At 36.3% G+C, this 23,858-nt stretch overlaps 1 protein-coding gene across 1 annotated transcript in view; it reads left to right on the forward strand.

Annotated features, from left to right (window-relative positions):
- The window catches only part of LOC135203171 (uncharacterized), a 230,797-nt gene that overhangs the window by 22,541 nt on the left and 184,398 nt on the right, over positions 1–23,858 (forward strand). The gene's annotated exons all lie outside the window — the stretch shown is intronic.

Genomic DNA, 23,858 nt, shown 5'->3' on the forward strand with positions numbered 1-23,858 from the left:
CTCAGTTTGGTGTTCGTACCACTTATTACTGCAAAGTAGCTGGTGTTTCTTGCGCAGGATCCAGTGGAGGGCTTTAATATTATTATTATTATTATTATTATTATTATTATTATTATTATTATTATTATTATTATTATTCATATGGAACAAGCTCACAGGGGCCACTGACTCGAAATTCAAGCTTCCAAAGAATATGGTGTTCATTAGGAAAAAGCAAGAGGAAGTAAACGGAAATACAGAAAGAAAAACAAGAAGGAAAAATTAATTAATAAATAGATAAAAAATGTATTAAAATGCAGGGAGAATAATATTAGGGTAGTAATGCATTGCATCTTTGCTAATCATTTGACGTTCCGGTTGTGCGACTTTTATTATTATTATTATTATTATTATTATTATTATTATTATTATTATTATTATTGATATTGACAATTAAAAGCCACAGTAGTGTTGAAAATATTTTTTTCCAAAGAAATATATTTTTTCACACCATTGTGGCTTTTAATTGTCAATATTATAGCCTCGTTACAGAGGTTCCATTAAATAATAATAATAATAATAATAATAATAATAATAATAATAATAATAATAATAATAATAATAATAATAATAATAATTATTATTATTATTATTATTATTATTATTATTATTATTAATTATTATTATTAGCAGCAGCAGCAGTGTTAGTAGTAGTAATACAAAAAACACTAAAATTCAATCAGTCAAGCCAGAGAATACATATCAGAATTCACTGCTCGATAATTCAGGAACTTCAGCATCTTCAGCTGCTCCGTAAAAGTCTTCAGTTCCTCACGATCGAGCGTTTTCGTGATTCCTAAAACAGTCGGCCTAAGTTCGAAGGGGGGACAGAGATTCCGAAAGTAACGGAGCCAAGGATTCAGGAAGCAAGAATCACTGCTCTCGAAACTCACGAATTAACGTCTTCCAACCCCCCCATCCCCCCCGTCCCACACCAAACCCCCTAAGCCCCCACGCAACGTTTACTTGATAGATTTCAATCAAAGTTTTTTTTTTTTTTTTTTTTTTATCCAATGATCCACTATTACCTTCTTACATTTCTGCTTCAATATAAAAGTATCACTTTTGTTTAATCTATGTAAATTATTTCAAACATTGCTCAAAAGTTCAGGCGGAGATGCAGTACTTATTACGATAAAAAAAATTCACCTTTATTTACTAATTTATTTATATTTTTACCTGTGTAGTAATCAATCTATTAATTTCTCTGTATTTTTTTCTCATAACCGATCTCTTCCTTCTGTATTTTCTACCATCTTCTGTGACTCCTTTCAGATGAACACCATATTCTTTGGGAGCTTGAATTTCAAGTCAATGGCTGCTGAAGGTTTGTTCAATATGATTAGGGCTTTATCCTCTGAATAATAATAATAATAATAATAATAATAATAATGATAATAATAATAATGATAGAAGACGAAGAAAGGCGTGAATTTGAGAGCTACCGTAATGAAGATCATATCAAAGAGAACGCTTTCAATCCTCTTTGTTTATCTGAAAGATTAAGTGGGTTTTGTAATCCTTAGGAAGAAATCTAGATTATTATTATTATTATTATTATTATTATTATTATTATTATTATTATTATTATCAGTTATTATAGTAGTAGTAGTATGTAGTAGTAGTAGTAGTAGTAGTAGTAGTAGTAGTAGTAGTAGTACAAGACCAAGGACCCAAATCAGAAAGCGGCCCAATACAGAAAAATTTGGAACGTAAAGATTACATTTTAAAATAGAAATATAAAAATAGGACTTTCACCAAGTTCGAACATCTGAAATTTCCTGATAAATTTCTCGCCGTGACCCTGCACCCTTACGGGCATCCAGGGGTCTCCATCATGAAGTCAAAAGGGAAACGAAGGAAACTGCCTGCATGCCGAAGGATTTCTCGGAACCACAACCCCCAGCTCGATCTTTATCTGGAAAATGAATTGGTGAAAACGAACCTGAGTTCGATGGTCACTGCTTCGGGAAAGTGAAACTGCTGTTGGGGATGATGCATGGTACCTCTTTTTTATTGGTGGGGAAAGATGAACGATGTCTCTTCTGTTTCATAAGTGGGGAAAGATGAACGTTATCTCTTTCGCTTCATTGTTGGGGAAAAATGAACGATACCTCTTTTGTTTCATTGGTGGGGAAAGGTGAACGATATCTCTTTTGCTTCATTATTGGGGAAAGATGAATGGTCTCTTTTGTTTTATTGGTGGGGAAAGATGAATGATATCTCTTTTGCTTCATTGGTGGGGAAAGAGGAGGAAATACATCTCTTTTGTTTCGTAGGTGGCAAAAGATGAACAAAACATCTCTTTTGTTTCATAGGTGGGGAAAGATGAACGATATCTCTTTCGCTTCATTGTTGGGGAAAGAGGAACGATACCTCTTTTGTTTCATTGGTGGGGAAAAGAACGATATCTTTTGCTTCATTATTGGGGAAAGAGTGAATGTCTCTTTTGTTTTATTGGTGGGGAAAGATGAGTGATATCTCTTTTGCTTCATTGGTGGGGAAAGAGGAATATTATCTCTTTTGTTTCGTAGGTGGCAAAAGATGAACAACATCTCTTTTGTTTCATAGGTGGGGAAAGATGAATGATATCTCTTTCGCTTCATTGGTGGGGTAAGATGAACGATATCTCTTCTGTTTCGTAGGTGGGGAAGAGGAATATCATCTCTTCTGTTTCATAAGTGGGGAAAGATGAACAATATCTCTTTCGCTTCATTGGTGGGGAAAGAGGAATATCATCTCTTTTGTTTCGTAGGTGGGGAAGAGGAATATTATCTATTCTGATTGATATGTGGGAAAAGAAGAACGATATCTCTTTTGCTTCATTGGTGGGGAAAGATGAGCAATATCTCTTCTGTTTCATGCGTGAGGAAAGAGGGATATTTTCTCTTTTTTATCACTGGTGGGGAGAGATGAACGATATCTCTTGCTTTATGGGTGGGGAAGGATGACCAACATCTCTTCTGTTTCATTTGTGGGGAAAATGGACGCATGAAGCAAGGTAGAGGGGAAACAAAGGGATAAACGAGACTATACATATGTCTGGTTGGTTGACACTCACCAGAAGAAAGAGGCAGACAGTCCTATTCATTATATACCTTGGTAGCCAGTAAACACTCACAACTTCATGCTGAAGACATCCTCGATTGAATTACAGTTTCGTGTATTTTCTAAATGTCATATGCTACAAATTACATTGATAAAAACTATTAGCTATTTCTTGAGATGTGAAGGATGTAACGGGTTAATCGTCGCTATCTCACGCAAAGTAAAGAGTTAAAAAAATAATTTAAGCATATATTAGTTTAACCAGACCACTGAGCTGATTAGCAGGACTCCTATTGAATTTTTATTTACGTGACTAGAAACCAATTGGTTACTTAGCGACGGGACCTACAGCTTATTGTGGAATATCCAGAAATGAATTTCTAATCACCAGTAATAAATTCCTGTGGTTCCGTATTGGCGGCAGTGGGGAGCGAACTCGGGCTACCAGATTGATAGACGAGTACGCAATCCAGTCGTCCTATGAGGAACTAGTAAAAAGTTGAGGATGTGAGAATTTCATTCATGACCTTTAATAGGACTAAAGTTATGTATTACTGTTAGTGATATATTTATGAAGAAAACATTATACTCTCTGGGCATTGCAAACAAAGCGTAGGAATTATTAACCCGATTTCAAGTAATGAAGATGGATTCTTATAAGTTAAGGACTACTGAGGTGGAGAAAGGGTTCAGTGATTTCAGATGACATTCAGTTGCCCAATCACTTATCTGCTAGTTGTTCATTTACTTAATATTTGGATTAAACCTGACCCTTTCTTCCTCTCATGTTTGGTCATTGTAATCTGTGGAGGTTTTTATGGTGGCAAAAAGGGTCATTTGATTGGTTTTCTTCTGAGCTTATACAATTCTGTAATTGTAGCAACAACAGCAATGATAATAAAAACTAAAACATCAAGAACATCCGCAATAATAATAATAATAATAATAATAATAATAATCTTACTCTAATGGGCGTAATGTCTGTCCATCCGTCTGTCATTCAATCACGGCCAAACTGCTGGTCCGATAGGCATGAAACTTTGCAGGGTTATAGTGGGGACCCATATGATGGTTTATAATGGGGTTTCATCCTACCTTCCCCCGCCACTCTCCGAAGAGGATGGGGGTGAGAGGGGATTCCTTGAAAAGGAGCTGGTTTTGTCTGTGAAACTAGGCTGGTTGCGCCCGTAGACTTATTTACTTTACGAATTTTTATACATAATTTCTATATACATATGTTGGCTAACTAATAATAATATACAATATAATAAATCATAAAATAATAATAATAATAATAATAAGAATAATAATAATAATAATAAATAATAAATAATAATAATAACAATAATAAGGAGAAGAAGAAGAAAAAGATACCACTTAGGCCTACCTTCAGATAGGAGCAGCTAATGCTTACGGTGGTGGTAAGTTGATAACAAAATGACAATACAGGCGGAATGGTAATACGACTTCGCTAACTTTCCTCCTAAAAGCAAGAGCCTGTCTGGCCTTGAAACACCGCCTTTTTCTTCTCTAACGGTCATCGATGAAAAATTACATAGACCCGTTCTCTTGTATATTATCTTTCCAACGGCTCTCCTCCCTTTATCTAGGGGGGAAAAGTAAACACGTCTGGAACCAGTTTTGTTCACTTTCACCATTACGCGAGTAACAATATATCATTCTTCCCAAGAGAGACAGAGAATTTACTTGAGTTCATGTAACGAATTTAATTTTTGATAGCTTTCTTTCCCTTCCTGCCTGTCTTTCTCTCTCTTATGTACACACACACACACACACACACACACACACACACACACACACATATATATATATATATATATATATATATAATATATATATATATATATAATATATATATGCACGTGTTTGTGAGTGTGTATTTACTTGAAAGCACTACTTAGTAACAGCGTTTCCGAAGAGATTTATTCCAAGGACTCTGTCATGCACGCCTTCATTAAAAAAAACAAAAAGAAAAAATCTAGTAGATACGACCAACAAAACAAACAACTTTACCAACAGACAGAAAACAAACGGCCGTCATTCTTCTTCTTCAACTTCTTCTTCTTCTTCCCGTAGCCGCCAAGAGGCCAACCCCACCAGGAAGTCCATAGCTGAGTCCCGGCGGGTGTCAGACAGTGTATGTCACATGGATAGAGTTCCTTAAAATGTTGTTTAGGGTTACTTAAGGGGGTTCCTTAAGTCGTTCAAATTAAAGGGCATGACGGATTGGATTTCGAGTGAAAGGGTCCTCGAGGCAGAACCGGAAATGGGCTGAAAAGTTGGAAGGAACCTGGTGTCAGGCAGTTTTGTAGCAGATTAGACTCAACTTCATAATTGCGTCTCGGATTTCCACCCAGAGGGTCGTTTATATAGTCGGTGAGGGCGCGTTAAGTGATTCGAGATCTAAATATTTACAGAAAGTGAATGAACATATTAAAGATTAGAAATACTAAGAGTTAGTGGAGATCAATCGACGTGCTTATGGTTCTAGTTATTTTTCTTCCCATTAAATCTTTGGTTTATTCGTGATTTCGTTAATCAACTCTTCAAGTGATTGCACGCCTTCAGGAATGATAATTCGGTAGTCGCAAGTTCGATTCCCCACTCTGCGAACGTGGAGTCAGAGGAATCTATTTATAGTGATTAGCAATTCATTTCTCGATATAATGTGGTTCGGATCCCACAATAAGCTGTAGGTCCCGTTGCTAGGTAACAAACTGGTTCCTAGCCACGTAAAAATACCTAATCCTTCGGGCTAGCCCTAGGAGAGCTGTTAATGAACTCAGTGGTCTGGTTAAACTAAGATAGACTTAACGCCTTCAGAAATTATCATTTTCATGCTTACAAGTTTCTCAATGAAAATAAAAGGTTGTGTTAGGGTTGCTGTGTTCCTTTTTATTTAAAAAAATATTCTTGAATAATTATTCTTATACGTACAGACATACCGGCTGATTAAAGTTGGTTCGGCACCGTAATGTTCACAGTTTGTTGGTATGCTCAGTTGTTTCTTATTTCACTCTTACTTTGCTTTTCTAAACTCGACTCTGTCTCTTCCTTTTTGGAATTCGGACATCTTATCCCTTGCAAGAAACACCAGCTACCTTGTAGTAATAAGTGGTACGAGCATCAACCTGAAGGAGTGATAGAAAACGATCAGGCAAAGATCCTCTGGTACTATGGTATAAGCGCAGATAGGCTGATACGTGCCAACAGATCAGACGTGACGTTGATTGACAAAATCAAGGAGAAAGTATCACTCATTGATGTCGCAATACCATGGGACACCAGTGTTGAAGAGAAAGAGAGGGAAAAAATGGATAAGTATCAAGACCTGAAAATAGAAATAAGAAGGACATGGGATATGCCAGTGGAAATTGTACCCATAATTATAGGAACACTAGGCACGATCCCAAGATCTCTGAAAAGGAACCTAGAAAAACTAGAGGCTGAAGTAGCTTCAGGACTCATGCAGAAGAGTGGGATCCTAGAAACGGCGCACATAGTAAGAAAAGTGATGGACTCCTAAGGAGGCAGGATGCAACCCGGAACCCCACACTATAATACTACCCAGTCGAATTGGAGGACAAGAGCAATAATAATAATAATAAAATAATAATAATAATAATAATAATAATAATAATAATAATAATAATTATATTATTATTATTATTATTATTATTATTATTATTATTATTATTATTATTATTATTATTATTATTATTATTATTATTTCTTTTTTTTTCCTCTATCACAGTCCTCTAATTCGACTGGGTGGTATTTATAGTGTGGGGTTCCGGGTTGCATCCTGCCTCCTTAGAAGTCCATCACTTTTCTCACTATGTGCTCCGTTTCTAGGATCACACTCTTCTGCATGAGTCCTGGAGCTACTTCAGCCTCTAGTTTTTCCAGATTCCTTTTCAGGGATCTTGGGATCGTGCCTAGTGTTCCTATGATTATGGGTACAATTTCCACTGGCATATCCCATATCCTTCTTATTTCTATTTTCCGGTCTTGATACATATCCATTTTTTCCCTTTCTCTTCAACTCTGGTGTCCCATGGTATTGCGACATCAATGAGTGATACTTCTTGATTTTGTCAATCAACGTCACATCTGGTCTATTTGCACGTATCACCCTATCTGTTCTGATACCATAGTCCCAGAGGATCTTTGCCTGATCGTTTTCTATCACTCCTTCAGGTTGGTGTTCGTACCACTTATTACTGCAAGGTAGCTGGTGTTTCTTGCACAGGCTCCAGTGGAGGGCTTTTGCTACTGAATCATGCCTCTTTTTGTACTGGTTCTGTGCAAGTGCCGGACATTCGCTTACTATGTGGTTTATGGTTTTATTTTTCGCATTGGACTTCCTACATATGGGAGTGATCTTGTTTCCATCTATCGTTCTTTGGACATATCTGGTTCTTAGGGCCTGATCTTGTGCCGCTGTTATCATTCCTTCACTTTCCTTCTTGAGCTCTCCCCTCAGTAGCCTTTGCCACGTGTCATCGCTGGCTAGTTCTTTAGTCTGTTTCATGTATTGTCCGTGCATTGGTTTGTTTATGCCATTCCTCTGTTGTGCTTGTCTTTCTCCTGTCTCTGTATATTTGTGGGTCTTCGTCTACTTTTATCAGTCCTTCTTCCCATGCACTCTTTAGCCACTCGTCTTCACTGGTCTTCATACATTGCCCCAGTGCTCTGTTCTCGATGTTGACGCAGTCCTCTATGCTTAGTAGTCCCCTCCCTCCTTCCTTTCGTGTTATGTATAGTCTGTCCGTATTTGCTCTTGGGTGTAGTGCTTTGTGTATTGTCATATGTTTCCTCATTTTCTGGTCTATGCTGCGAAGTTCTGCCTTCGTCCATTCTACTATTCCTGCGCTGTATCTGATTACTGGCACTGCCCATGTGTTTATGGCTTTTATCATATTTCCGGCGTTGAGTTTTGACTTGAGTATCGCCTTGAGTCTCTGCATATATTCTTTCTTGATCGTGTCCTTCATCTCTTGGTGTTTTATATCCCCTCCTTCCATTATTCCCAGGTATTTGTATCCCGTCTCATCTATGTGTTTGATGTTGTTTCCATCTGGTAGCTTTATCCCTTCAGTCCTTGTTACTTTGCCCTTTTGTATGTTGACTAAGGCACATTTTTCTATTCCAAACTCCATCCTGATGTCCCCAGATACAATCCTCACAGTCTGGATTAGGGTATCTATTTCCTTGATGCTGTTACCATACAGCTTGATGTCGTCCATGAACATCAGATGGTTAATTCTGTTGCCTCTTTTCTTGAGTTGGTACCCAGCATCCATCTTCTGCAGTACTTTTGTCATGGGAATCATGGCCACTACGAAGAGTAGTGGGGACAGTAAGTCGCCCTGGAAGTTCCCTCTCCTGATATTAACCTCTGCTAGTCTTATTCCAGAGCTTGTAAGTATTGTATTCCAGTTGCGCATTGTATTTTTGAGGAAGCTGATGGTGTTTTCCTCTGCCCCATATATTTTCAGGCATTCTATTAGCCATGTGTGTGGTACCATGTCGAAGGCTTTCTTATAGTCTATCCATGCCATGCTTAGGTTGGTTTTCCTTCTCTTACTGTTCTTTATTACCATTTTGTCTATCAGGAGCTGGTCTTTTGTGCCCCTACACTTCCTTCTACAGCCTTTCTGTTGGTGGGGATGGTGTTTGTCTCCTCTAGTATGTATAGCCTTTCGCTGATGATACCTGTTAGTAACTTCCACATTATTATTATTATTATTATTATTATTATTATTATTATTATTATTATTATTATTATTATTATTATTATTATTTTATTATTATTATTATTATTATTTTCTTTAAACTGGTCGAATTGGAGGACTATGATGGAGAAAAAATAGTAATAATAATTAAAGGACACTTTAACAGTACTGCAACAATGGTGATAATTCCAATCACGTTTCGTGTTTTTTTTTTCAGAATTGGCATTCTTTTTGCTCTAATATTCACCAGCGTAAACAACTAGACAGATGGTAATGTGCTGACCAAGGTCCTCTAGAATTGACGTTCTAGACAGCATTATAGTAATTAGTTCAGAGCTTATGCTGGACCGGAGTCACTATCAACATTCATCATTCTATGGTAATATTGATGATTACTCAACAACTATTTACCTAACTTGGCTGAAAAAGTCGAAAGGTCTACAATAGACTTAATACTGTTTAATGCCTATCCTTCACTCACGGATCGCCGTAAAGCACTGAACTTGAAAAGTAAGCACTTACTAATGCAGTTACATAGGTGGCGCTTTGGAACTCCAGTCCCCATTCATTAGGCTCTCGCTGAGTTGCTGCAGAAATTCTGAAAAACCCCTTGTCAGTGAAAGAATTGAGAATTAAAAAAAAATACTTTCGCCAAAACTACGTTGTGAGCCTTCCCGCGGATTAGCAACCCTTCTATGGTCTGACCTTGGTAACCCAAATCTTGTTGTGTTGATTTTATTTTGTTTTGTTTTGTTAGGGAAGCATATCTTTCTATGCTAAATTACAAGGTGTTTGGAGCGTAATTGGCTGAAGAATATATATATATATATATATATAATATATATAGATATATATATATATATATATATATATATATATGGCGTGTGTGAACATGCAGTCATGTTTTGTTTGTCTGTTGTTTATCTGTGGAATTCATATATATATATATATATATAGTATATATATATATATATATATATATATATATATATATGAATTCCACAGATAAACTGAAATTTTTATCTTTATAAATTGGAAAATGTCTGTCTCTTTGTTTATGAACGCTATACAAATCCACATTTCTTGACCGATTTTGATGAGATTTTACCATAGACTTCCCGCCCCCCCCCCCCCCACCCCCCCCCCCCCCCCCCCCCCCCCCCCCCCCCCCCCCCCCCCCCCCCACCCACCCCAACCCCGAAGTTGTAATCACAATCCGAAATTCGAGGGCCGTTTCTAAGGCGGGGGGTGGGTGTCATAACCCCTCTTTTTCATACCCCCCTCATTTTTACAAATCCACATTTTGATGAGATTTTTACCATAAACTCCCCTCATCCCCATGTAGAATTCACCACTGTGCGGGGGCGGGGGGAGGCGGGGAGACATCTCTATAAGCACCAAAGGGGGTGGGGATGGGAAGGGGTTCCCTGGAAAGGTTCCCTGGAACGGTTCCCTGGAACGGGGCTGGTTGCGCCCGTAGACTTAGTAACTTTACGAATTTATCACAATGGTAATAAGGAGAAGAAAGAGGAAAAAAGACAGGGAGGGTTGGAGAGAGAGTAGAGGGAGTGTTTGGGAGAAGAAAGAGGGAAAGAGACAGAGAGGACTGGAGAGAGAGAGAGAGAGAGAGAGAGGGTGTGTGTGTGGGGAGAATATATATGTATGTACATTTGGCCAAAAGGATTTAGAACCTTAAAGGAGAAAATATATTTTAATAGATTAAATCTCCTTAGCATTTCAGTAACATCATGATCTCAAAAAAAAGTAGAGAATCGACAGGAAATCTTCAAGTGACTATTGCCCGAGAACTGCAGGTCGGTGATTATAACTGATTTGGAAAATTATAATAGAAAAAATCGCCTTTCTATCGGGCGGCCTTGTAACACCGATCAGGCCACCTCTTCAAAGATTTATTGTTCAACAATCGGTAATATTTTAGGATTATTGACGGGATTGTGTTGTGGGATTTTCCCCCCTTCTGTTGTAGATTTTGGCGCAAACGAGATTTCTGTACGGTGGTGGTCTCAGCCAGGGCCTATAAATCTCTTTGCCACGACCCATGAAACTTGAGCCACGGTTCGGTGGTGGCCTGTGTTGTTGGTACTTATACCACAGTCAAAAGTACGATTATGGCTAACTTTAGCCTTGAATAAAAAAAGAAAAAAAAAAAAAAAACTAACGAGGCAAGAGGGCTGCAATTTGGTATGTTTGATGACTGGAGGGTGGATTGTCAACCTACCAGTTTGCAACTCTTTAGCGTCTGTAGTTTTTAAGATCTGAGGGCGGACGGACAGACCAATCCGGCACAATAGTTGTTTTTTTTTTTTTTTTTTTTTTTTTTTTTTTTGCAGAAAACTAAAACAAAACATATGCGTAAGGAGGCAGGGCAGAAATCATGGCCAATCAAACTGCGTCAGGAGACAGTCTTGAATGTGGGGAAGTTAAGTGTATCTTCGTTTAACCAGACCACTGAGCTGATGAACAGCTCTCCTTGGGATGGCCCGAGGGATTAAATATTTTCACGTGGCTAGGAACCAACTGGTTACTTATAGTATAGTAACGGGATCCGAACCACATTATATCGAGAAATGAATTTCTATTACCAGAGATAAATTCCCCTGATTCCTGTTTGGCAGAGCGGCGAATCGAACCCGGACACTGAGATCAGTAGTCGAGCACGCAACCGACTCGTTCAACGAGAAGTTTGAATGTGGGGAAAACAAAGATATGAACGAAGTGCGGGTATTACCACAAAGCTGTTGGAGTCCTTCATTTGTGTCATTCTGTATACAAAGTGACTTACTATATTTCCCCGTGATCAAATATATGTGCTTTTATGCAGTATAATTATGGGGGCCGAGAGAGAGAGAGAGAGAGAGAGAGAGAGAGAGAGAGAGAGAGAGAGAGAGAGAGAGAGAGAGAGAAATGGCAACCTAACGAGTATATCTCGAATTCTTCGCTGTTAAATTAGGAAGAATGCCATAAAGCAACGAGAAATGTATTACAGGCAATAAAAAAATGACCCAACTGTATTATCTATTTGGAGGGCAAACTATTTCTAGTGTTTGCTAATTGAGGAACTATCTACTGAAGAGTATTATTTTGTGCATTCTGGAAACCTTTAGCTACCTGATATTCTATAAGAAACTAACTAAAGGTTCTATCTATCTACTAAGCAGTATTATTTTGTGCATTCTGGAAACCTTTAGCTACCTGATATTCTATAAGAAACTAACTAAAGGTTTATCTATCTACTAAGCAGTATTATTTTGTGCATTCTGGAAACCTTTAGCTACCTGATATTCTATAAGAAACTAACTAAAGATTCTATCTATCTACTAAAGAGTATTATTTTGTGCATTCTGGAAACCTTTAGCTACCTGATATTCTATAAGAAACTAACTAAAGATTCTATCTACTAAAGAGTATTATTTTGTATATACTAGAAACCTTTAGCTACCTGATATTCTATAAGAAACTAACTAAAGATTCTATTTACTAAAGAGTATTATTTTGTATATACTAGAAACCTTTAGCTACCTGATATTCTATTAGAAACTAACTAAAGGTTCTATCTATCTACTAAGCAGTATTATTTTGTGCATTCTGGAAACCTTTAGCTACCTGATATTCTATAAGAAACTAACTAAAGATTCTATCTATCTACTAAAGAGTATTATTTTGTGCATTCTGGAAACCTTTAGCTACCTGATATTCTATAAGAAACTATCTAAAGATTCTATCTACTAAAGAGTATTATTTTGTATATACTAGAAACCTTTAGCTACCTGATATTCTATAAGAAACTCTAAAGATTCTATCTATCTACTAAAGAGTGTTATTTTGTATATACTAGAAACCTTTATCTACCTGATATTGTATAAGAAACTAACTAGATTCTATCTAATAAGAGTATTATTTTGTATATACTAGAAACCTTTATGTACCTGATATTCTATGAGAAATTAACTAAAGATTCTATCTATCTACTAAAGAGTATTATTTTGTATATACTAGAAACCTTTAGCTACCTGATATTCTATAAAAAACTAACTAAAGATTCTATCTATCTACTAAAGAGAATTATTTTGTATATACTAGAAACCTTGATCTACCTGCTATTCTATAAAAAAACTATCTAAAGATTCTATTTATCTACTAAAGAGTATTATTTTGTATATACTAGAAACCTTTATCTACCTGACATTCTATAAAAAAACTAAGTAAAGATTCTATCTATCTACTAAAGAGTATTATTTTGTATATACTAGAAACCTTTAGCTACCTCATATTCTATAAAAAAAAAACTAACTAAAGATTCTATCTATCTACTAAAGAGTATTATTTTGTATATACTAGAAACCTTTAGCTACCTGATATCGTATAAGAAACTAACTAAAGATTATATCTATCTAGTAAAAAGTATTATTTTGTATATACTAGAAACCTTTAGCTACCTGATATCGTATAAGAAACTAACTAAAGATTATATCTATCTACTAAAAAGTATTATTTTGTGTATACTCGAAACATTTAGCTACCTGATATTCTATAAGAGACTAACTAAAGATTTTATCTATCTACTAATTATTTTGTATATATAAGAAACCTTTAGCTACCTGATATTCTAAATAAACTAACTAAAGATTCTATCTATCTACTAAAGAGTATTATTTTGTGCATACTAGACACCTTTAGCAAGGATTCTAACTATTCAATGACGCAGAATCTTTCTGCTAAGGTGGAATGCAGAAATGTTTAACTTCTCTGATGGTAACAATAACCTCAAGGAGGTGTACAATGGTTTTTTTGTGTTGTAAATGCGTATTGTTTACGGTGATCGATGACTAGCAAATTTCTTTGACAGATTTGTAAAGACCCAGGTACTTATCTTCGTAGGCCAGGTATTCATCTGCCGGTGGGCGAATGAATCTTCTTTGTACTGATAGTACTACGCGCATAGTCTTGTTGCCGAATAAAAAAACTATAGTTTTTGTTTTTTTATTTTTTATTTTAATAGCAATATGCATACACAAACCTATATGTGTGTTTTGTGTAGCTATGTATATACATGTACATATGTATATATACGTATATATATACGCATACACACACACACACACACACACACACACATATATATATATATATATATATATATATATATATATATATATATATATATATCCAGGTTGAAGAGGTAAAGGCATGTCTTTCACAGGTATCGTTTATTACACCAATCGCTTGGATAAATTAAAAACAGAATTTATATTATTGTTAAAAACAGGAATGGATATGCCTTAAACCTTGTCATTTCCTATTGTGTCTAGTCTCCACGTTCTGTGTAAAAATAAACAGGGAATTATTAAACAGTTTGCTAAAAATAAAATGATCAATTAACGTTAATGAACCTTGTATGATGGATTTGTATTCAGTAGTTAACTTCTTGAATTTCTTTAAATCTTTATACTTTGAATTTATCTCAATGTCTAATAATTTTGCAATCGTGTCATGGTAAAATTCTGAGCGATACAGTGAAGATTTGTAGATTTTAAATTTCACGAACTTAGGAACAATATTATTAAACTGGCAATATTGAAGAAATCTGAGGTCCAATTTAGTCTTTTCCAGCTTTTTAGCATACTTTTCCAGAAGGCGGCAACTGTTTAACAACTGTGAGCTGTATCTTGTCCTTATTAATTCGTGGAAGTAATTCCTCGAGATCTCAATCGGAAGATGAATAGGAACACGAAGAAGAAGCTTTCAAACAGCATGATGTCCAGTCCTTGCAGTAAGGTCCCATAAACAGAAGAATCATAGGGGCAGCAGAGCCGACCAACATCCAGGTTGAAGAGGTAAAGGCATGTCTTTCACAGGTATCGTTTATTACACCAACGTTTCACGTTTGAGATAAATTCAAAGTATAAAGATTTAAAGAAATTCCAGAAGTTAACTACTGAATACAAATCCATCATACAAGGTTCATTAACGTTGATTATTTTATTTTTAGCAAACTGTTTAATAATTCCCTGTTTATTTTTACACAGAACGTGGAGACTAGACACAATAGGAAATGACAAGGTTTAGGCATATTCATTCCTCTTTTTTAACAATAATCTAAATTCTGTTTTTAATTTGTCCAAGCGGGTTTTATCGAAAAAGGAAGAGTTTCTTCTTTCGTTAGGATTGGACTTCTGCCTCCCAAGTTATAAACCCAACTTCCAACAGTTTTTCTTACCATTAGAAATTTTGTTCCAGAAAATATCGAAATTGCCTCTTTGTCATAACGCCGAGTACTTGAGGTCTCAGCTATCAGCCTTAGCTCATCAAGCGTACAACAACCTTAAAACCAGATGGGCCCCATTCTTCAGAAAGGAGGATTTACGTATTTTGAAGGAATTGTCCAAAGACGAAAGTATAATTATAATGCGACCTGACAAAGGTAAGGGAACTGTAGTTTTAGATAAGCAGGACTATATTCATAAAATGCACTCAATTCTCAATGACACATAAAGATTCCAGAGATTGGGTACGCCCAATTTACAAAACATTACCAAAATAGAAGACAGAATTGATAGGTTTCTCAGAGTACTGAAACGTGACAACATTATAGAGGAAAACACCTTCCAAAACCTTTTCGTTACAGGCTCTACATACGGTATCATGTACGGCCTTCCTAAGATTCATAAAGAGGGAATACCACTCAGACCTATACTGTCTTCATTAAAGACGCCCAATTATAAACTTGCCAAGTATCTGGTTCCATTGTTGGAACCGCTCACCAATAATGCTTATAACGTGAGAAGCGCTGCTGATTTCAAGGAGGATATCCTAATACAGGACTCCGACCTTTTTATGGTCAGTTTCGACGTAGAGTCCCTGTTCACTAATGTTCCTGTTGAGGAGACGATCGAGATCATACTAAACAAACGTTTTCCATTACCTGATTCCCTTTTTAACGGTTTTAATTAATAGACACTTTTTTAAGCAAATTTTAGAATTGGCCGTGCGGGACACAGTCTTTATTTTTAATGATTCTTGTTTCAGACAGGTGGAGGGGATGGCAATGGGAAGCCCTTTAGGCCCTACCTTCGCCAATATTTTCATGAACTCCCTGGAGGAGACAGTATTTGACAATTGCCCCCTTAGTTTTCACCCAATATTTTATAAGAGGTATGTAGACGACACCTTTGCCTTGTTTAAACACGATTTTAACACCGACTCCTTTTTAGAATTCATTAATGCTCAACACCCCAATATAAAGTTTACAGTAGATAAAGAAACTCACAACTCTCTATCATTTCTCAATGTACGTGTCACTAGAGAAGATGCTGGGTTTCAAACCAGCATTCATCGGAAAAATACTTTTACAGGGTTGGGCACCAATTTTTATAGTTCATGCAATTTAAATTTCAAGTTGAATTCTCTCTCTACACTCCTCCACAGGGCATACTCTATGACTTCCACCTGGTCAGCTTTTCATAAAGAAGTGGAGTTTTTGGCAAATTTTTTCCGCAATAATTGTTTTCCATCCCACTATTTCCATAGAGTACTTAATAAGCTCCTAACCACTAAAATGAAACCGCCTATTCCCATATATACCGCTCTTTAAAAAGAAATTCATGAATTTAATTCATAATGAATTGCCAGCAGTTAATTTGAAGTTGATCCCACGAAATCCTCTAAGTATACGTTCTTTTTTCAGAGTGAAGGACAGACTGAGCCCTTCTTGACATCCAACATTGTTTATAAATATACCTGTCCCAGATGTAGTCTGTAGTTCTTACCTTGGTAGGTGTTCCTTTCGAGTTCTCGTTTTAATATGTATTTGTAAATGTCAAATATTTGTTGTGCTTTTTTAGAGTTTTTTATATGAGTGAGTGATGTTTTAGTATTCATAATATATAATTTTCAGCCTTGAGGATGCATCATGTGATGTGAAACGTCGGTGTAATAAACGATACCTGTGAAAGACATGCCTTTACCTCTTCAACCTGGATGTTGGTCGGCTCTTCTGCCCCTATGATTCTTCTATATATATATATATATATATATATATATATATATATATATATATATATATATATATATATATATATATATATATATATATATATATATATATATATATATATATATATACATACTATATATATATGTGTGTGTGTATATATATATATATCTATATATATATATATATATATATATATATATATATATATATATATATATCATATTATATATATATATATATATATATATATATTATATATATTAAAACGTATTGGAATGGTGAGATATGTTGGCAAACGTAGAGGTGTGGTAAAAAGTTATGCTTATGTGTATAGACAGATCAGATACAAATTAGACCTTGGACCAGATTGCTTTTGAGTTGGTTTGGTCATTGAGATAGAATAGAGGACGATGAGTTGAAGAAAACTGTGCAATTAGAAAGAGTCAGTAGAGTGGTTGGAAAGGAAGATCAAGAAGTGGTTAGATAAATGGTAGGGAAAAAGTGTTAGAAAGAAAGGACCTTGATATCCAGTTTGTGTAGGGGGAATCGACTCGCTGCTAATGAGCTCTCTGCTTGGGTGTACGTAGAGAGGAGGCTATTTTGGTGGAAGTTTTCTCCTCAATGGGTTCATCGAGGATGCAATGGTTACAGTAGGAATGTGACAGTGATCGTTCTTATACCTATCTATCATTAATATATATATACTAATATCTATATATAATATATATATATATATATATATATAGATATATATATATATATATATATATATGTATATGTGTGTGTGTGTGTGTTAGCATTACGTCGTTGTTTGTCTGTACTTATATATATATATATATATATATATGTATATATATATATATATATATATATATATATATATATATATATATATTTATATTTATATGCAGATATTATATTATGAATGAATTCGTATATTGAAAACAACAAAAAGTAATACCAAATAATGGCTAAGTCGTTTTATACGTTACCGACACCAACGTATACTATTGTAAAGATGTCCATATAACTTCCAACTTTTATCATAGAAAACAGAAGCATAAATGAACATTATTTATGAAGGGACACTTGGACAAAGCTTCTAAGCAGGTTTCAAGAGAATCAGGTCAGAGGTCACGCAAGAGGTCAGCTGCGCGCGTGTGTGTGGAGAGAGAGAGAGAGAGAATTATGATAATAAAAGGAATATAAGGGACATTTTAAGTGAGGAAGTGGGGAGAGACATAGGGAGACGGAGAGAGAGAGAAAAAATAATGATAATAAAAGGAATATAAGGGACATTTTAAGTGAGGAAGTGAGAGAGAGAGAGAGAGAGGTACCCTTAAAAAACAAATTGCAACGGACATAAAATTACCAACATAAAAGCACGGACTTTGCCAACTCGTGAACATTCAGGAGAACGCTCGGTACGGCTTTTTATTATGGGGGCGCTCTCTCTCTCTCTCCACCCAAAGAGAACCTTATAACTACTCGGAGCCACACGAAAACGAACGTTGGTTCCTGCTCACGAAATCCGCGTAGGACGTGAGACTAAGAGGGTCCGAGGAACGAATCTATAACCGGTCGAAGAAGGAGGAGGAGGAGAACCTGTTTCCTAAAGTACTTTCCTAGAGGGAGACGAGCGTGACATGTAGCTCATTCTTGAGTGAAAGGCGCCTTCATCGTATACTGACTTGCCTCTTCTTGGCGGGAGCCTGCTGAGCTTTGCCTGAGTGGGCGCCTCTTCTTCTTCTTCTTTTTCTTCAGGCGTAGTTACGCTTTGCTTTGCAGAGAATGCTGTCGATTTAGTACCCTGTGGTAGGGGTGTAAGAATCCTATCACCGTAGGCTCTGCAGGTCGTAAAAGGCGACTAAAAGGACAGCTGCTGCCTTATAGTCTTACTTTTTAGTAAAAGGCTAGGCCCACCGCCAGTAACTGTGGAAACTGCTGCTTTGCAGTCTTACTTTTTAGTCAAAGGCTAGGCCCACCACCATAACCTGTGGAAACTGCTGCTTTGCAGTCTTACTTTTTTAGTTCAAGGCTAGCCCACCGCCAGTACTGTGGAAAAACTGCTGCTTTGCAGTCTCTTTCTTTTTAGTCAAAGGCTAGGCCCACCGCCAGTAACTGGAAACTGCTGCTTTGCAGTCTTTACTTTTTAGTCAAAGGCTAGGCCCCCCACCAGTAACTGTGGAAACTGCTGCATTTGCGTCTTACTTTTTAGTCAAAGGCTAGGCCCACCGCCAGTAACGTGGAAACTGCTGCTTTGCAGTCTTTCTTTTAGTCAAAGGCTAGGCCCACGCCAGTAACCGTGGAAACTGCTGCTTTGCAGTCTTACTTTTTAGTCAAAGGCTAGGCCCACCGCCAGTAACTGTAGACACTGCTGCTTTGCAGTCTTACTGTTTAGTCAAAGGCTAGGCCCACTGCCAGTAACTGTGGAAACTACTGCTTTGCAGTCTTATTTTTTTAGTAAAAGGCTAGGCCCACTGCCAATAACTGTAGAAACTGCTGCCTTGCATTCTTACTTTTTAGTAAAAAGCTAGGCCCACCGCCCGTAACTGTGGAAACTGCTGCTTTGCAGTCTTACTGTTTAGTCAAAGGCTAGGCCCACCGCCAATAACAGTTGATGACAGCAAGGGCATGCGGTCGTAAAAACCCCTTTGCCAAACAATAAACCATGCCTGATGTTTTAAGGAATATGAGGCCCGTGATGGCGTAAGATCAGATCGGCTGTTAAGGCCAGTGAGATACAGCAACCAAGGTGGCTTTCTCTAGCCCGGCCCCGGCGGAAACCTGAAATGGAAAAAGGGAAGGAGAGGAGAAACGGCTAGACCTAGAAGGAATAGCCGTCGTTAAGCAAAAGCAAAAATAACTTTATTTGTGATTATTGCACATTCTTCTAGTTACAACACCACTTCACACAAATAAACTGAATACAGGTACTTCGTGCGTAGGCCTTAAGGAATTTCATAATCAGTTATTGAGGCTTACTGTTATCAGCTATTCAAGGACTAATTATGAAATAAAATGCCTTACTTTTCAGCTTTAACGATTAACGTTCCAAGCACGATGCTACTTTTACTCATCTTCATTTCGACAATGGCTACGAAAGAGAATTCCTGTAGTACCGACGACTTGCTATGAATCTGCTGATTTTTATTTTATTTTATTTTTTTTTTTTGCAGTTAGGTATCTGTCGATTCGAATACCAGCAGGGTACGGGAGAGTGAATTCACAGCATGTTCGTTTGGGGTATGGGAAGAATTTGTAATTGAATAGGTTGCATGTAGGGGAGGGGCCAAAGCTGTGAATTTTTTCCTTCTAGTTTTGTACGAGGGGTTCTTCCTTGTTTTGATAGGTAAGGAATTGACTTGGCAATTACGAACACACACGCACACACACACACACACACACACACACACATATATATATATATATATATATATATATATATATATATATATATATATATATGTGTGTGTGTGTGTGTATATATATATATATATTATATATATATATATATGTGTGTGTGTGTGTGTGTGTAATTTTTCCACCATTAAGTCACTTTCTCATATGAAAAGTGCGTTCATAGAAAAATTATACACACACACACACACACACACACACACACATATATATATATATATATATATATATATATATATATATATATATATAACTCATTTAGTTATTCCTAAGAGCACATTGCTCATATATATATATATATATATATATATATATATATATATATATATATATATATAATTTATTTCTTCATTTTGCCATGAGAGAGGACAGTTCTCTTAATGCCAAATAATCGTTAAACGATTTCAACCTTGCTTGTTCTGTAAGTGGTCTATGAATACGGAGTCTTCCAAGTTTGTCTTTATACACGCACGATATATAATATACTAGACCGTGATCATAACTACATCTCAGTGAATGATCTCGATTGGTTGATAGGTCTAAAGTCCCACACCAGGTCCCTTATACCTTTTAACACGTTAAGGCCTGTACTGGCATAAAGCCAGCTTAATACAAACTAGCCATCATTTAAGGGGAATTTACAATTCCCTCGCAGTACATAGGCTTAATAGGTCTCATGGATTTTGTACCGTCTTCGTTGTCTTGAACTGTGTAAGGAAGGCATGCTTAAAGTGAAGTTTGTATGTACAATTCCTTTGGCCACAGATGCAGTGCTTTCTGCTTTCCACCTCGCATCCATTCCTTTTGGTTCAAATGCATAAGAGGAAGATTGTCTTATCGTATACTTCCAGGCGAGATTGCCTGCTTAAAATTCCAGGAGTCCTGGAACTATTCTTCGGTTGAATTTATCCAGCAACTTGAGAGTAAATTGTCCTGATTTTCAGAGGTGGATGTAATCATAATTGTTTGTATTATCCGGAGGCTAAATAAACAACTAGATTAATGAATAAGATATTAGTAGAATCATAATTTAAGTGTTCGTAAAGCAGAAATTAGTCTCTGCTAATTCGATACTTTTTTATTTATATTGTAACTTCCCTTGCTAAACTGCATATAATAGGCCCTTCTTTCTAACCGTTGGGCGTCTTAGTTCTATTCTGTCATAATGCAAATTTACACTACGGGAAGATTTTACTTAGCTGTAACAATTTTAGTTGTTATAAATGCCAAGCTTTCGCACTGTGTCTATACTTTAGTTTTCATGACAGCCTTAAAATTCTTTAATAATGATGACCTTCACAAAACAATTCTCTTTTCAGACCTATTAAATTTTACTTTGTAATTCCTCTGGCATCTTATTTTTATTCACTTGTATTTGGTTTTATCAGTTTCTTTTTTTTCTTTCCCGTGTTTGTGTTTATTTTAATTTATTTTGTTTCAATTTTTATGGTGGATATCTGGGTTACTTATGATCCTTTATATAAAATACAGAAGTTTAGTAACACAAAATTCTATGTAAATTTTACACTTCATTTAACTTAAAGAAAATTATTATCATTATTATTTTTATTGCTTTTATTATAGCTTTTTTCCTAAAAATGTGGGCCTATGTGAAAAATAATAATGAAGTATCATGAACTGTTTCCAAAGATCTGATTGTTATTCATTAATTCCCCTTTGGTTTGTTTTCTTTAAAATGGTGTCCTTAATAATAATAGGTGGAAGAAGAATAAGAAGAAGAAGAAGAAGAAGAAAAAGATGAAGAGGACGAGCAAAGGATACAGCTGAAACAGGCAGAGCTGTATGTTCACTCATTTCACGCTAAAATGATCCACTATGAGCAGACTTGTAACGCTAGACCTATAAATCTGACAGATGACAGTCAGGAGCAAGGTCCGTGACCGGAACAACAGAAGATTCCCTGGTAAAACGAAATATCGCGAGGAATGTAGCCAGTTCTAAGGGATTAGGACGTGGTTAGGCAAATCGCCCCGGGCAGGAAAGTCTTAAGTAAAGGCGCGATTATGCAATGTGGGGCATTCTGGAATTTGTTCTGTCCTCCAAGGGTGGGGGAGGATAACCGAGGGACAACACGCAAGCGGTGTGAGGTATCCAAGATGTGCGGTGTTGCCAACCTCTCCTCTCTCCAACGGTCAGTTTTGCTTGTGCAGTCTCTCATCTTCTTAGCATTGTGGTTTGAAATAACTTGGCAAATAGTTTATTATGTACTTCAGTGATGTATGTTGAGGAGAAACTACTCTGTTTTGGCTAAGTAAAAAAAAAAAAAAAAAAAAATGGGCAGCTTACCATCCTCTCATTTGCTAGTAGCTAGGTAAATGAATGTAGCAACATACTGAAACGATCGTTGTAAGTACTTGGAAATCATTTAATTCATGGGGTGGGGGGTTTCGGAAATGATTACGCACATTATACGGCCATAAAATTATCATAACACTACCTAACTCGCTCTGTGGAATTTTAAACATCCGTAAAAACGGATTTGCTCAGAGACCGCTTTCCACAATCAATCTGAACACGATACTGTGATTACCGTACTCCCGTTGGCTCAGTGAAGGAAATTCAGTCTGTTTTACGTACAGTACACAGTAAACGACAGTCGAAGTGAGTAATAAAACAGGCATACAGATTTCCTAACTGTGAAATAGATACATTCTGACTAAACTATATATCCTTGGATATAACCTCGAGACTATCGTAATGGAGGTGACAAAGAAGTTTCATTATGGCGAATTCCTCATTTTTTGGTTACCAATACTGAAACCTTTGTTTTCTGAAAAAAAAAAAAAAAAAAAAATTAAATACCTCATTGAGCCCACAACCGTTCCCTTTTCCCCACGCTCCCCAAATTCATGATAAAGAATTGTCATAGATTGGTTAGTTTTGCATATTTAAAAGCATGCTACTTTCGTTTGGAGAGAAATTGCTCTCATCGAATTTGTGGAATATTTGTAGGTTACAAAATAATTATGAATTACTCGTATGAACACATTTTAGAATTTGAAATGATTCAGTGATGGTCTGCATGACAATGGAGAAATAATTGGCTTGCTCGGAATTCAATATTACAGTTTACATAGGAAAAAATGAAAAGAAGTATAGGAGAACAAATGCCTCGAGTACAACATATCCTATGATGCTAAAGGAATGATCTACCGCCCATCATATTGACTGGGTTTATTCAATCAGCTGCTAAAATAATACTAATGATACTAAAATAATTCATTGTAATAAAAACTAAGTTGTTTTCTCTTCATCCGAATCTCTCTCTCTCTCTGCGAGTTGCTAAGGAAACAAGAGCCCGTGCTTTTTTAAAACCAGCCTAATCAAATAGCAGCAGATCTCTGTAACGTAAATGCAAGAACTGATGGCATGACGGATGCTACAAAGTCATCCGAGAAAAGACGGACTGACTTATCTCCATCTGTCCACCCGCCTACGGTGTTTGCTTATGGTAACACAGTGTCCCGGGCTTTAGATAGTTACATTCAGCTTACATTCAACAATAATAACAATATCCTATTTCGAATATTAACGGTGTAATTCGCATACAGTAAATT

Source organism: Macrobrachium nipponense, chromosome 33 (assembly GCF_015104395.2).
Source record: "Macrobrachium nipponense isolate FS-2020 chromosome 33, ASM1510439v2, whole genome shotgun sequence".
Taxonomy (NCBI): domain Eukaryota; kingdom Metazoa; phylum Arthropoda; class Malacostraca; order Decapoda; family Palaemonidae; genus Macrobrachium; species Macrobrachium nipponense.